Raw genomic sequence first — 12,964 nt, forward strand, 5'->3', positions numbered from 1 at the left:
AGCTAGCTAGGGTAACCGTATTCTATGCAGATAAAAGCATAACTGTGAAAATCTAATGAATGTAAACTGTATTTACTTTCATTTGAAACATCAGGAAAGAAGACTGGCAAATGAAGGTGTGATTTATATATATATATATATATATATATATATATATATATATATATATATATATATTTATATATAAATATATATATATAGATAGGTGTATATATATATATATATATATATATATATATATATATATATATATATAGGTGTGTATATATATATATATATATATATATATATATATATATATATATATATATATAGAGGTGTGTGTATATATATATATATATATATATATATATATATATATATAAATATATAGGTATCTGACATCACCTTAGGTAGAAAGAAGGGTTTATCCTTAAGGAGACTATCTTTCTGGACATGGGGAATGGAGGTTTACATAATAAGGCCTGTATTTTGAAATTCCTGTGGCAGAGGCCATCACCACTAAGAAAAAAATGTTTTCTAGGATACATTTTTTTTTGTAACTCACAAATGGTTTTGAAGGGCAGTCGAACAAGCACACATAGGACCGATTAGACATCCCAAGGTGATGTAGGACTGTAATAAGGTGGTCTTAATATCAGGGTCCCTTTATGAAAATGCTGTGCATGGAATGAAAGAAACCACACAATATTCCTCAAAACCATTATGAAAAAAGGAAATGGCTGCTAGCTGAGCTTTAATAGATGAAGGAGAAGCTCTTGTGTAGAGAATGAAAGCAAAACAATCTTGAATTTTATCAGTATGAATCAAAGCAAAACAATCTTGAATTTTATCAGTATGAATCAAACAGGAGACAATGTCCCTTTCAGAAGTGTAAAAGGTGAACATTTCATTCTTTTACTAGTGTAGAGTTTACATATGGATGACTTATGGGAATCTAACAGAACATGACATATGCGGGAAGAAGGATCGGTCCGCCTGGCAATTATTGGAACTGGGGGGATCAAGGAACATCCTTTGGTAACTCCTGGTTGGGGATGACAGGGCAAGTTGGTTGATGCACTTGTTGTTCAAAGGTCAGGCAAGAAGGATGCAGGAAGGCTGGCCCTCTTGATGAAGAAATCCTTTTTATCATGCTTGTATTGAGAAACCACTCATGAGGCCGAAATGATCTGCTCAATTTGCCTGCTATCATACTGAAGCTCTCCCGAATATGCTTTGCTATGAGAAATTGGTTGGAAGAAATCACCCATTGTCACACCAAAAAGAGTTAAGATTTGGTTCCTTCTGTTTCTTGATATACCAAACCATTAACATATTATCCGACTGAATTGCAATTGTTCACAACGGGAGAGTAGTCTGAAAGGTTCGCAATGGTAAAACAACTGCTCTCATCGCTATAACACTGATATGCAAATTGTCCTTTATAGGGAACAAGGGAGTGTCTAATCCAGATAATGCCCACTTGGCCCCATTGGGAGGCATTCATAAACACTATGACCTACGGCTGTAGTGAGGACATGGTCCCAGGGATGGTCCTGAGGAATCTCTTCTGGGTCAGTCACTAAGCCAGATAATTTCTGCAAAGATTGGAGGAAAAACAGATCCAACATAGACTGATAAGGTGTTGAGCACTGAGATGCAAGTAGGCTTTGAAGAATTCTCCTCTGAAACCTATCCAAAGGAACTAGTGTAATCACTGCAAAGCCTAGAACCCAGAGGCTATGAAAGTTTCCATACTTAGCATAGTTCCTAAGATCTCTAAATCTTAAGTTTGAGTTAATTGTGATACTTTGCAATTTACAGTTATTCCTAGGTGTGTACTAGTTAGGAGAGCATAGTATCTTGCCTTTTGTTTTTTTTTTTTTTGTTTGTTTTTTTAAACAAATGCTGGTCTGACTGGTAATGATCCAGTCATCCAGGTATAGAAACCCCTGGAATCCTTGCAGTCTCATGGTAGCTGTATTTCTGCCCTGCACTTGTTGAACAGGTCTATGTTATTTTGTTGAATGGCTATTCAGCAAATAGCCATTCCTCGAACACTTATTTAGCGAAGCAGTTCTTCATCAAATGATGAATGTTAACTAGGGCAAACTAGCAGTTGGCTACCATCTGGAATTTGCCATTTTCCGCACGGTAATGTGATTTCAGAGTTGGTATATTTAGTTGGGGGGGGGTGTGGGGACATAGGCCCCCACCTTGGCAGGTTTTAAATTTTATTTATTCATTTATTTATTTATTTATTTTTATGGTCGCTCTGTTGGCCAACTTCTTGTTTGCCCTACTTAAAATTTGCTATTCTGTGAAGAGTGGCTTCACTAAATAGCTGTTTGACAAATGGCTATTCAACTAAGTGATATAGATCTCTGGTGAATATCCTGGGGGCTGTGGTGAGGCCAAAGGACAGAACCCTGAACTAATATGACTGGCTATTAGTCAGAAGTGGAGAAGCCCTTTGGAGCGTTTGTCCATTTAATATGGTAATATGCTTCCTGAAGGTCTGTGGAGCATATCCAGTTGTCTTATTCCAAGAACAGAATAATGGAGTGAAGTGTGAACATACAAAATTCCATTTTGTGAACCAGTTTGTTCAGAATGCTGGTAGAGGTAGACGTCTGTCGCATGAGTGGCTTTCTCCATTGAAGTTCTCTCCTATGTCCCTGAAAGAACTGTTTCTATGTTTGCCTTGGAAAGACCTTTTGGATTTTGAACCACATTTCCCCAGTGCCCCTGCGATTCCTGGAAAGGGATGTTTGGGGAATGGAAAAAAATACTTCCATGGCAGAAAGGGTTTTAACCTGTTCTTCACACTTGAATAATCCTTCTCAAACATATTGTCCAAAAGGGGGGAATCTGTCAAAAGAAGCATTGACAGATAAAAAACCCAAATGACTCTGCAAAATCACATAGACATTTCCAGGCAAATCTCCCATTGGCAATGCCTGAACCTGCCTGTCTGCAAGTGCAGTGATCATTGTGGATGAGCTGGAAGCAGACTGTCAGATAGATAAGTGGGAAGCAACTTTCTCTTGTACCTCCTCAGAGATAGCTCCAGAAAGAGAATTGGATAATTCTTAAAGATATTTTTTTAATCTATAAAACTCTTAGTGGAGGTCAGGATTGAACATTGTACCTCATGCATAGGAAGCAAAGACCTTAACCATTATGCTAACTGGTATTTCTGGTAAAAACTCAAGGATCTTAGGGGACAGGTCAGTGAACTCCCTTTCCAGCCCCATCCATTGTCAGAGACTATCTGTTAGGTAGGGGAATAAAGGAACTTTTTACAGCCAGCCCCTTTTTCAGAGGCAGCTGCAATGAACATGGAAACCACAGCCAAATCCTTGGCCCTAAACTGTTTATCCTTGGAGGAAGAAACTAATTTTGTCAGGATTAATGGGAAGGGCTAAAAGGAGTCAGAACCTTTACACGCCCACTGAGAAAACAAGTGAATATAGTCATCAGTGGAGAGACTAACCCAAGAGGTAGATGGTTGTGTGCTAAAGGGCAGTAATACTGATGCCTCTGTTGCAGGGTTTTGGGACTTGCAGTCACCCCCCCCCCCATTCCAGTGGCTCCAGGGACTCTCCAAGGAGACATCATCAGAGGGAGACTTTAGAAACGCTTCTCCTCCATTGAATTCAATATCATCAGTGACAGTATTCTCCATGGTAAGTAAGTGCTTCCTGTTGCACTTTCTCTTCTGAGGGGCCTTCTTGGTGGGAGGGGCCAGTGGGGAGTATTAGAAGGGGATGGATCAGATATACAGGAATCCTGCCATCTGGGCATTCACTGTCCTCATGGAGATGTTGTTAAAGTATCTGAGCTTGGGGTTGCAGGAGGGGGAGGGGAGGGGAGCCAATTGGTTGGCTGCAGTAGACATAGCCTCAAAAACTAAAATCCCTGAAGATGGAAGGGACAGCAGAACCAAGAAATAACAACCTCAGAATGGGGTCACTCCCCACTCTGAAGAGGCAACTGCCAAGGCTGAAGTCAGAGCTGAACCAAAGTGGGTTGATGCTCTAAGGTGCAGGGACTGCTTCAAGAAGTAGAAGTCAATACTTGCTCCATGGAGTTGACAGCACAGACTCAGCCGAAAGTCTGGATCTGAAAAAACATTAGAGCTCAGAGTAATCACTGATTCTGGAGGTAAGAGCATCTCTGGAATAAATGCAATCAGCACTGAGACAGTTAGGGTGGAATACTGTAAAAACTTTACAGGACAGGACTGTCATGAAATAATTGTCTTGAAAGGATGTAATCAGTGCCAAGAGTCTGCACTGATGGACATCTCCACTCTGATACATGCAGCGCCTTATCCTGTATTTGTTTCAGAACCGAAGGTCATTCAGTGCCAAAGATGCAGGTTCTGATAAGGCTATCAGTTCTATGGATGCCGTGGGAAACCAAAGCAGTATGCTTAAAAGCAGTCGATTAAGAGGAACTTGAAAGAACAGAAGCTCGAGCCTTCTTGAAGATGGTGACGAGGATGAAAGTCACACCGAACTGCTCCTGTTTTCTAAATTTTCTGTCAAAAAAGAAGAGATAGCTGATGAGAGAGAGATGTTTCACTTTCCTCCCTGTCAGCAACAAAGACAGCCTCTGCCTGAAAATTAATTATTTTGAAATTCAACTAGTAGTCTATCTTAAAATACAACGGGAGTGTGTTATCTCTTCCTTCATGAAAAGGTACCTGTCTCAAACAGAAAACACAGAAAGGAAACCCTGTCAGAGAAAGGAATCTTGTAGCCGCATAACTTGCACATCTTAAATCCAGGTGGGCTCTTAGATTCTCCAACTATAACTTTAAAGGAAATCAGAAACTCACTTTCCAAGGAAAAGATGCCAAACACAGCCACTCACACTCTCAGACAAGATAGTGAGGGAAAGCATAATAAAAGCAAGAGATTTCTGAAAGTGAATGAGAAGGAGGGAGCTACCAACAATGGTATAAGGGAGTACAAAACTATAAGGAAAGGAGAGAAATACCAATGATGGTAGAGAGAATACAGTTTGTATTATCTAAAATGGGGAGGGCAGAGAACACATACAAAACAAATACAAATTTGTCAGACAAACAAAAATTCTTCAGAGAAGAAAGGTTAAAGATAGATAAACTAAAAAATAACTGACTTAGCTTGAGAGCTCTGGCAAACTTGGCTATCTCTGGAAGCAGCAAACAAGATCTGAGGTAACTTGAAGAGGGGCATTGTGGGTATGTCTTAAACTCAAGAGTTTTAGGTCACTGTGAGCTATAGTAATGGCCGAGTCAGTTCCGATATTCAAAACAGGACCCATCAGTAAAGGATCAATGAAGACTGACGACATCAGATATAGTGTTACAATCATTAAATAATGCCAGATATAAGAGGTTATACTATGTAAAATATTGTTACAATCATTGAATAATGCCAGACATTAGAGGTTATATTATATAAAATATTGTTAGTCATTGAATAATGCCAGACATTAGAGGTTATACTATCTAAAATATTGCAAATGTCCTTGAATAATGACAGACATTAGAGGTTATACTTTCTAAAATATTTTTACACTCATTGAATAATGCCATACATTAGAGGTTATAGTATCTAAACTATTGTTACAGTCATTGAATAATGCCAGAAAATACACATTATACTATCAAAATATTGTTACAATCATTGAATAATGCCAGACATTAGACTTTATACTGTCTAAAATATTGTTACAATTGTTGAATAATGCCAGACATTACACATTATACTATCAAAAATATTGTTAAATCATTGAATAATGCCAGACATTAGAGGTTATACTATCTAAACATTGGTACAGTCGTTGTATAATGCCAGACATTAGAGGTTATACTATCTAAAACATTGTTACACTCATGGAATAATGCCAGACATTAGAGATTATGCTATCTAAAATATTGTTACAGTCGTTGAATAATGCCAGACATTAGAGGGTATAATATCTAAATGATTGTTACAATCGTTGAATAATGGCAATCATTAGAGGTTATACTATCTAAAATATTGTTACTGTTGCTGAATAATGCCAGACATTAAAGGCTATACTGTCTAAAATATTGTTGTTGTTCTTCTTCTACTTCTTCTTTCGGCTTTTTCCCGATTAGGGGTTACACTTAAATAATGGCAGACATTAGAGGTTATACTATCTAAAACATTGTTACAATTGTTGAGTAATGCCAGAAATTACACTTTATACTATCAAAAATATTGTTACAATCATTGAATAATACAAGACATTAGAGGTTATACTATCTAAAATATTGTTACAGTCATTGAATAATGCCAGACATAAGAGGTTATACTATCTAAAATATTGTTACAGTCATTAAATAATGCCAGACATTGGAGGTTATACTATATAAAATATTCTACAAAAGTTGAATAATGCCAGACATTACACATTATACTATCATAAATATTGTTGCAATCATTGAATGATGCCAGGCATTAGAGGTTATACTATCTAAAATATAGTTACAGTCATTGAATAATGCAAGATATTAGAGGTCATACTATCTAAAATATTGTACAGTCATTAAATAATGCCAAAAATTAGAGATTATACTATCTAAAATATTGATAGAGTCGTTGAATAATGCCAGACATTAGAGGTTATGCTATCTAAAATATTGTTAGAGTCATTTAATAATGCTAGACTTTATACCTTATTGTTTGTGTCTTTCGGCTTTTCCCGGTTAGGGGTCGCCACAGCGGAACTCCGGTTCACTAATGATTGGCAGTAGAGTTTTACGTGCTGGCTTGCCAGGCCTAATGCACAACCTTCAATGAAGGAACACCCGTTCACGCATGTCGCCACACAGAAGACGCTCTATCAAAAATATTGTTCCAATCATTGAATAATGCCGGAAATTAGAGGTTATACTATCTAAAATATTGTTAAATCATTGAATAATGCCAAACATTAGAGATTATACCATCTAAAATATTGTTACATTCGTTGTATAATGCCAGAAATTAAAGGATATACTATCTAAAATATTGATACAGTCAGTGAATAATGCCAGACATTACACGTTATACAGGCTAAAATACTGTTACACTTGAATAATGCAGACATCAGAGTTTATACTATCTAAAACATTGTTACAGTTGTTGAATTATGGCAGACATTAGAGGTTATGCTATCTAAAATATTGTTACAATCGTTGAATAATGCCAGACATCAGAGTTTATACCATATAAAATATTCTTACAGTCATAGAAAAATGCCAGCCATTAGAGGTTATACTATGTAAAATATTGTTACAATCATTGAATAATGCCAGACAGTAGAGGTTATACTATCAAAAATATTGTTCCAGTCATTGAATAATGCCAGACATAAGAGATTATACTATCTAAAATATTTTTAAAACCGTTGAATAATGCCAGATATTAGAGGTTATACTAACTAAAATATTCTTACAATTATTGAATAATTGCAGATATTAGAGGTTATACTATCTAAAATATTGTTACAATCATTGAATAATGCCGTACATTAGAAGTTATACTATCTAAAGTATTGTTACAATTGCTGAACAATGCCAGACATTACACATTACACTATGAAAAATATTGTTACAATCATTGAATAATGCCAGACATTAGAGGTTATACTATCTAAAATAGTGTTATAGTCGTTGTATAATGCTAGAAAATTAGAGGTTATATTATCTACAATATTGTTACAGTCGTTAAATAATGTCAGACATTATAGGTTATAGTTTCTAAAATATTCTTATAGTCGTTGAAAAATGCCAGGCATTAGATGTTATACTATCTAAAATATTGTTATATTTGTTGAATAATGGCAGACATTAGCGGTTATACTATTTAAATTATTGTTACAATCTTTGGATAATGGCAGACATTTGATTTTATATTATCTAAAATATTGTTACAGTCACTGAATAATGCCAGACATTAGAAGTTATTACTATCTAAAATATTGTTGCAGTCATTGAATAATGGCAGATATTAGAGGTTATACTATCTACATTATTGTTACAGTCATCGAATAATGCCAATCATTAGAGTTTATACTATCTAAAATATTGTTACAATCATTGAATAATGCCAGACATTAGATGTTATACCATCTGAAATATTCTTACAGTCATTGAAAAATGCCAGACATTAAACATTATACTATCAAAAATATTGTTACAATCATTGAATAATGCCAGACATTAGAAGTTATACTATCTAAAGTATTGTTACAATTGCTGAACAATGCCAGACATTACACATTACACTATGAAAAATATTGTTACAATCATTGAATAATGCCAGACATTAGAGGTTATACTATCTAAAATAGTGTTATAGTCGTTGTATAATGCTAGAAAATTAGAGGTTATATTATCTACAATATTGTTACAGTCGTTAAATAATGTCAGACATTATAGGTTATAGTTTCTAAAATATTCTTATAGTCGTTGAAAAATGCCAGGCATTAGATGTTATACTATCTAAAATATTGTTATATTTGTTGAATAATGGCAGACATTAGCGGTTATACTATTTAAATTATTGTTACAATCTTTGGATAATGGCAGACATTTGATTTTATATTATCTAAAATATTGTTACAGTCACTGAATAATGCCAGACATTAGAAGTTATTACTATCTAAAATATTGTTGCAGTCATTGAATAATGGCAGATATTAGAGGTTATACTATCTACATTATTGTTACAGTCATCGAATAATGCCAATCATTAGAGTTTATACTATCTAAAATATTGTTACAATCATTGAATAATGCCAGACATTAGATGTTATACCATCTGAAATATTCTTACAGTCATTGAAAAATGCCAGACATTAAACATTATACTATCAAAAATATTGTTACAATCATTGAATAATGCCAGACATTAGAGGTTATACTATCTAAAATATTGTTACAGTCATTGAATAATGCCAGACATTAGAGGTTATACTATCTAAAATATTATTACAGTAATTGAATAATTTCAGATATTAGAGGTTATACTATCTAAAATATTGTTACAATTGTTGAATAATGGTAGACTTTAGGGGTTATACTATCTAAAATATTGTTGCATTCAATGAATAATGCCAGACATTAGAGGTTATACCATGTAAAATATTGTTACAGTCATTGAATAATGTCAGACATTAGAGGTTATAGAATTTAAAATATTGCTACAGTCATTGAATAATGCCAGACATTAGAGGTTATAGTATTTAAAATATTGCTACAATCATTGAATAATTTCAGACATTAGGGGTTATACTATTTAAAATATTGTTTCAATCGTTGAATAATGCCAGACATTATAGGTTATACAATCTAAAATATTGTGAAAGTTGTTGAATAATGCCAGATATTTGAGGTTATACAACCTAAAGTATTGTTACAATCGTTAAATAATGCCAGACATTAAAGGATATACTATCTAAAATATTGTTAGGGTCATTGAATACTGCCAGACATTAAAGGTTATACTGTCTATAATATTATTACATTTGTATAATGGCAGACATTTGAGGTCATACTATCTAAAATATTTATTTATTTATTTATTTATTTATTTACATTTGTTGACCTGGAATGTTCGACTGGATGTAGGTCCATTTTCAGTGGAGGCCTGGGGAGAAAAGCTCCACAGTTAAAATATACAGACAGTAGTTCCATTGGATTTACTTAGCGATTAACAATTTGATTAACATAGCAATTAATTACAAACATAGTTACAGACGAAGAACATAGTACATCAGTAGACAACTAGAATCTTTATCTGCGAAGTACATAACAGACATTAACAATTGTTACAATAAGAAGTTCCTGCTGTATAATAAGTAGTAAGCCTATGAACATCCAAGCTTGCTATAATCAAGGTAGTTAGTGGGGTAGAAAGAAAGGTAGTGGTTGGATGGGGTGGGTGATATTAGAGTGGGAGTTGCAAGGGCATAGCCAGCATGTTTTTAGGTGTGCTTTTAGTAAAGTTTTGAAGTGGGTGCATGATGGTACGGAGGTAATTGTGGGTGGAAGGGAGTTCCATAATTTGGCTATGGCACAAGAGAATAGTGCTTCACCAGCAGAGTTTTTGGCTTTAGTGACCTGCAAGTGATTGTTGTTGCTGGATCTTAGTGGTCTGGTGGTGCCATAGGGTTGGAGTAGATTCTGGAGGGATGGGACATTTAGTGGATGGTTTACTAGTTTGTGGGTGGGTGAGAGTTGATACCATTGAAGGAGGTGAGGGAGTTTAAGCCAGCCCAGTTCAGCAAGTGAGAGACAGTGGTGACTACGGTAGGATTCTCCTGTGGTGAATTTGGCGATTTTGTTGTAGCAGGTCTCTAGCTTGTTTAGATTGCATTGCCTTAGGTTGGTATATATTGGAGAGGCATAAAGTAGGGTGGAGATAAGGTGGGAATTTGCTACTGAAATCTTTGCCGCTTTGGTAAGAAGTTGCTTATTTCTGTATAACGCTCCTAGTTTTTTTGTGGACTTTTTTTATGGTCATGGATATATGAATGTCAAATTTTAGTTTGTCTATTTTCACTCCTAGCAATTTGGTGTGTTCTGTTGCGTGTATAGTGGTGTTGCCTTTTGCTGTGATGTTAAAGTGAGAGTTGTTTTGAGTATGTTTGGTGGGTTGGAAGATGAGTAGTTTAGTTTTGTTTGAGTTGAGTATTAATTGGGCATCGGATAACCAAGTTTCAACAGAGGAAAAGGCTTCCTGTGTGAGTTTTTGCAGTTTGGATAGGGACTGGGCTGAGCAGATGATGGTTGAGTCATCTGCATATTGTATGAGTGTGCCATGTTTGGTGGCAGAGGCTAGATTATTGGTGAAAATAGAGAAGAGTAGGGGTTCAAGGATGGATCCTTGGGGAACCTCTGTAGAGACAGGTAGTTGATGAGATATGTCATTCTGCCATACAATGGATTGTTAGCGGTCAGACAGGTAACTCTGAAACCAGTTGGTGACTGATTGAGAGAAAGATAGGTTATTGAGGACAGAGATGAGTTGTTTGTGTGGGACCATGTAAAATGCTTTAGATAGGTCTAAGAAAGTAGCAGAGGAGAGATAGCCATTGTTTTTATGCTGAAGCATAGTTTTAGTAAAGGAGAGTAAGGCAGTGGTGGTGCTATGGTTTGGTTGGAAACCATGCTGAGTATTGGAAAGGAGGTTGTTAGTAAGGAGGTAGTCTGAGACCTGAGAGTGAATGCATCTCTCTAGTATTTTGTAGAGTGGAGAGAGAATAGCTATGGGGCTGTAATTGGTTAGTTCTGTGGAGCAGAATTATATGTGATACTTTCCACAGTGTGGGAATGTAACTTTCTGACAGAGATTGGTTAATCAAGATGGATACTGGGTAGGCCAGAGCATCAGCTGTGATTTGTAGGTATTCACTTGGGAGGTTGTCTGCTGCTAATTTGGTGGGCTTCAGTTTAGTTAAGAGTTTTTTTATGTTGGAGGTAGGTACAGGAGAAAAAGAGAAGGCAGTGGGGAGATTACTAGTTGAAGGTGTGGGTTGGAGGGGAGGGGGGTTGTGTTGTTTAGCTAGTGATAGTATGTTTTGTGTGAAGTGTGTGTTGAATGAGGTAGCAATATTTTTGGTGGAGTGAGGCATTTTAGGAGGATGGGTACTGACTTTACCTGGGTGGAGGATAGAGTTTATGGAAGACCAGAATTGTTTGGGGCTGTGTTGGGAGGAGTCTAGGGCAAATTAGTAGTATTGGAATTGGTCCTGTTTTATTAGCTTTTTTACTCTATTGCATAGTTCTAGGAATTTCTGTCTAGTAGAGGGGGTTTTGGTTTTGTGTCAGTGCTCCCAGGCTTTATCCCTGTTTTTCATTTCTGACTTAGTGGTTTTCTGTAGCCATGGGGAGGGTTGTGCTTTGGTTCTGGAAAGTCTTATGGGGGCATGGTAATTAAGGATGCTCAGGAAGGTAGTATTAAATAATTTAACTGCGTCATCAAGACTGAGGTACTTTAGAGGATGCCAGTTGTATTCTTTGAGGGATGAGATGAATGTGAGTGGGTTAACATTTAGTTTTTTATGTATTTGACGGTAGATGACAGGTTTAGCTTGGCATAGGTATTTTTTTAGTAGGAATGTTGGGAGTGATCACTGAGGCTATCTGATAAGCAGCCTGTTATATATGGTTGGGAGCTCTTACTGACTAGTATCCAATCCAGGGTAGTGTGCTTGCTGGAGTTTTTATTTATTCTGGTTGGCAACTGGACTAGTTGGGGAAGCCATGAAGGTTTACATGATGGGCTGGATGGTTGCCAGAATAGGATTGCCAGTCAATATTGAAATCACCTACAATTATATTTTTTGGGGGGAAATGGTGGGTAGACCAGCTGAAGAGGTTTTCTAGTGGAGGGATGTTTTGGCCAGGTGGGAAGTAGCATCCAATTATGTTGATGGTTTTGTTTTGGTATATTTTGAGGTTGGTATATATTATTTCTTCATTGCCTATTTGTGGAGCTGATGATTTTAAGATCTGGATGTTTAGATGCTGTTTAAATATTATAGCTATACCACCTCCTTTCTTGTTTAGCTAGTATACTCTTAGTATGCTGTAACCAATAGGGAAGATTTGCTCACTGGTAATGTGAGGTTTTAGCCAGGTTTCTGACAGGATGAATATATCTGGGGAGTACAAGTCTATGGTGGAATGGAATTCATGGACTTTGATGGATATACTTCTAATATTTAGGCTTAGTAGAAGGAAATCACTTGGCTTTCTATTGGCTGTGATATGGGAGATGTTGTGGTTTCTAGTCTTATTATGAGGATTGGGGTTGGAGATGGTAGGGCCAGGGTTGGGGTGGATGTCTCCACTTAGGGCTAGTTTTGATATGCATCAGGTTATTAGTTTTCTCAGTTTTTGAATGTGTTTCTTTATTAGGGAAACTTTATGATTGTGCTCTGTGGGTAATAGGTATGATGGGAGGGTTAC

The sequence above is a fragment of the Protopterus annectens genome, chromosome 9.part0 (genome assembly GCF_019279795.1).
Source record: "Protopterus annectens isolate FY-2018-M chromosome 9.part0, PAN1.0, whole genome shotgun sequence".
In the NCBI taxonomy this organism is placed as follows: Eukaryota; Metazoa; Chordata; order Ceratodontiformes; family Protopteridae; genus Protopterus; species Protopterus annectens.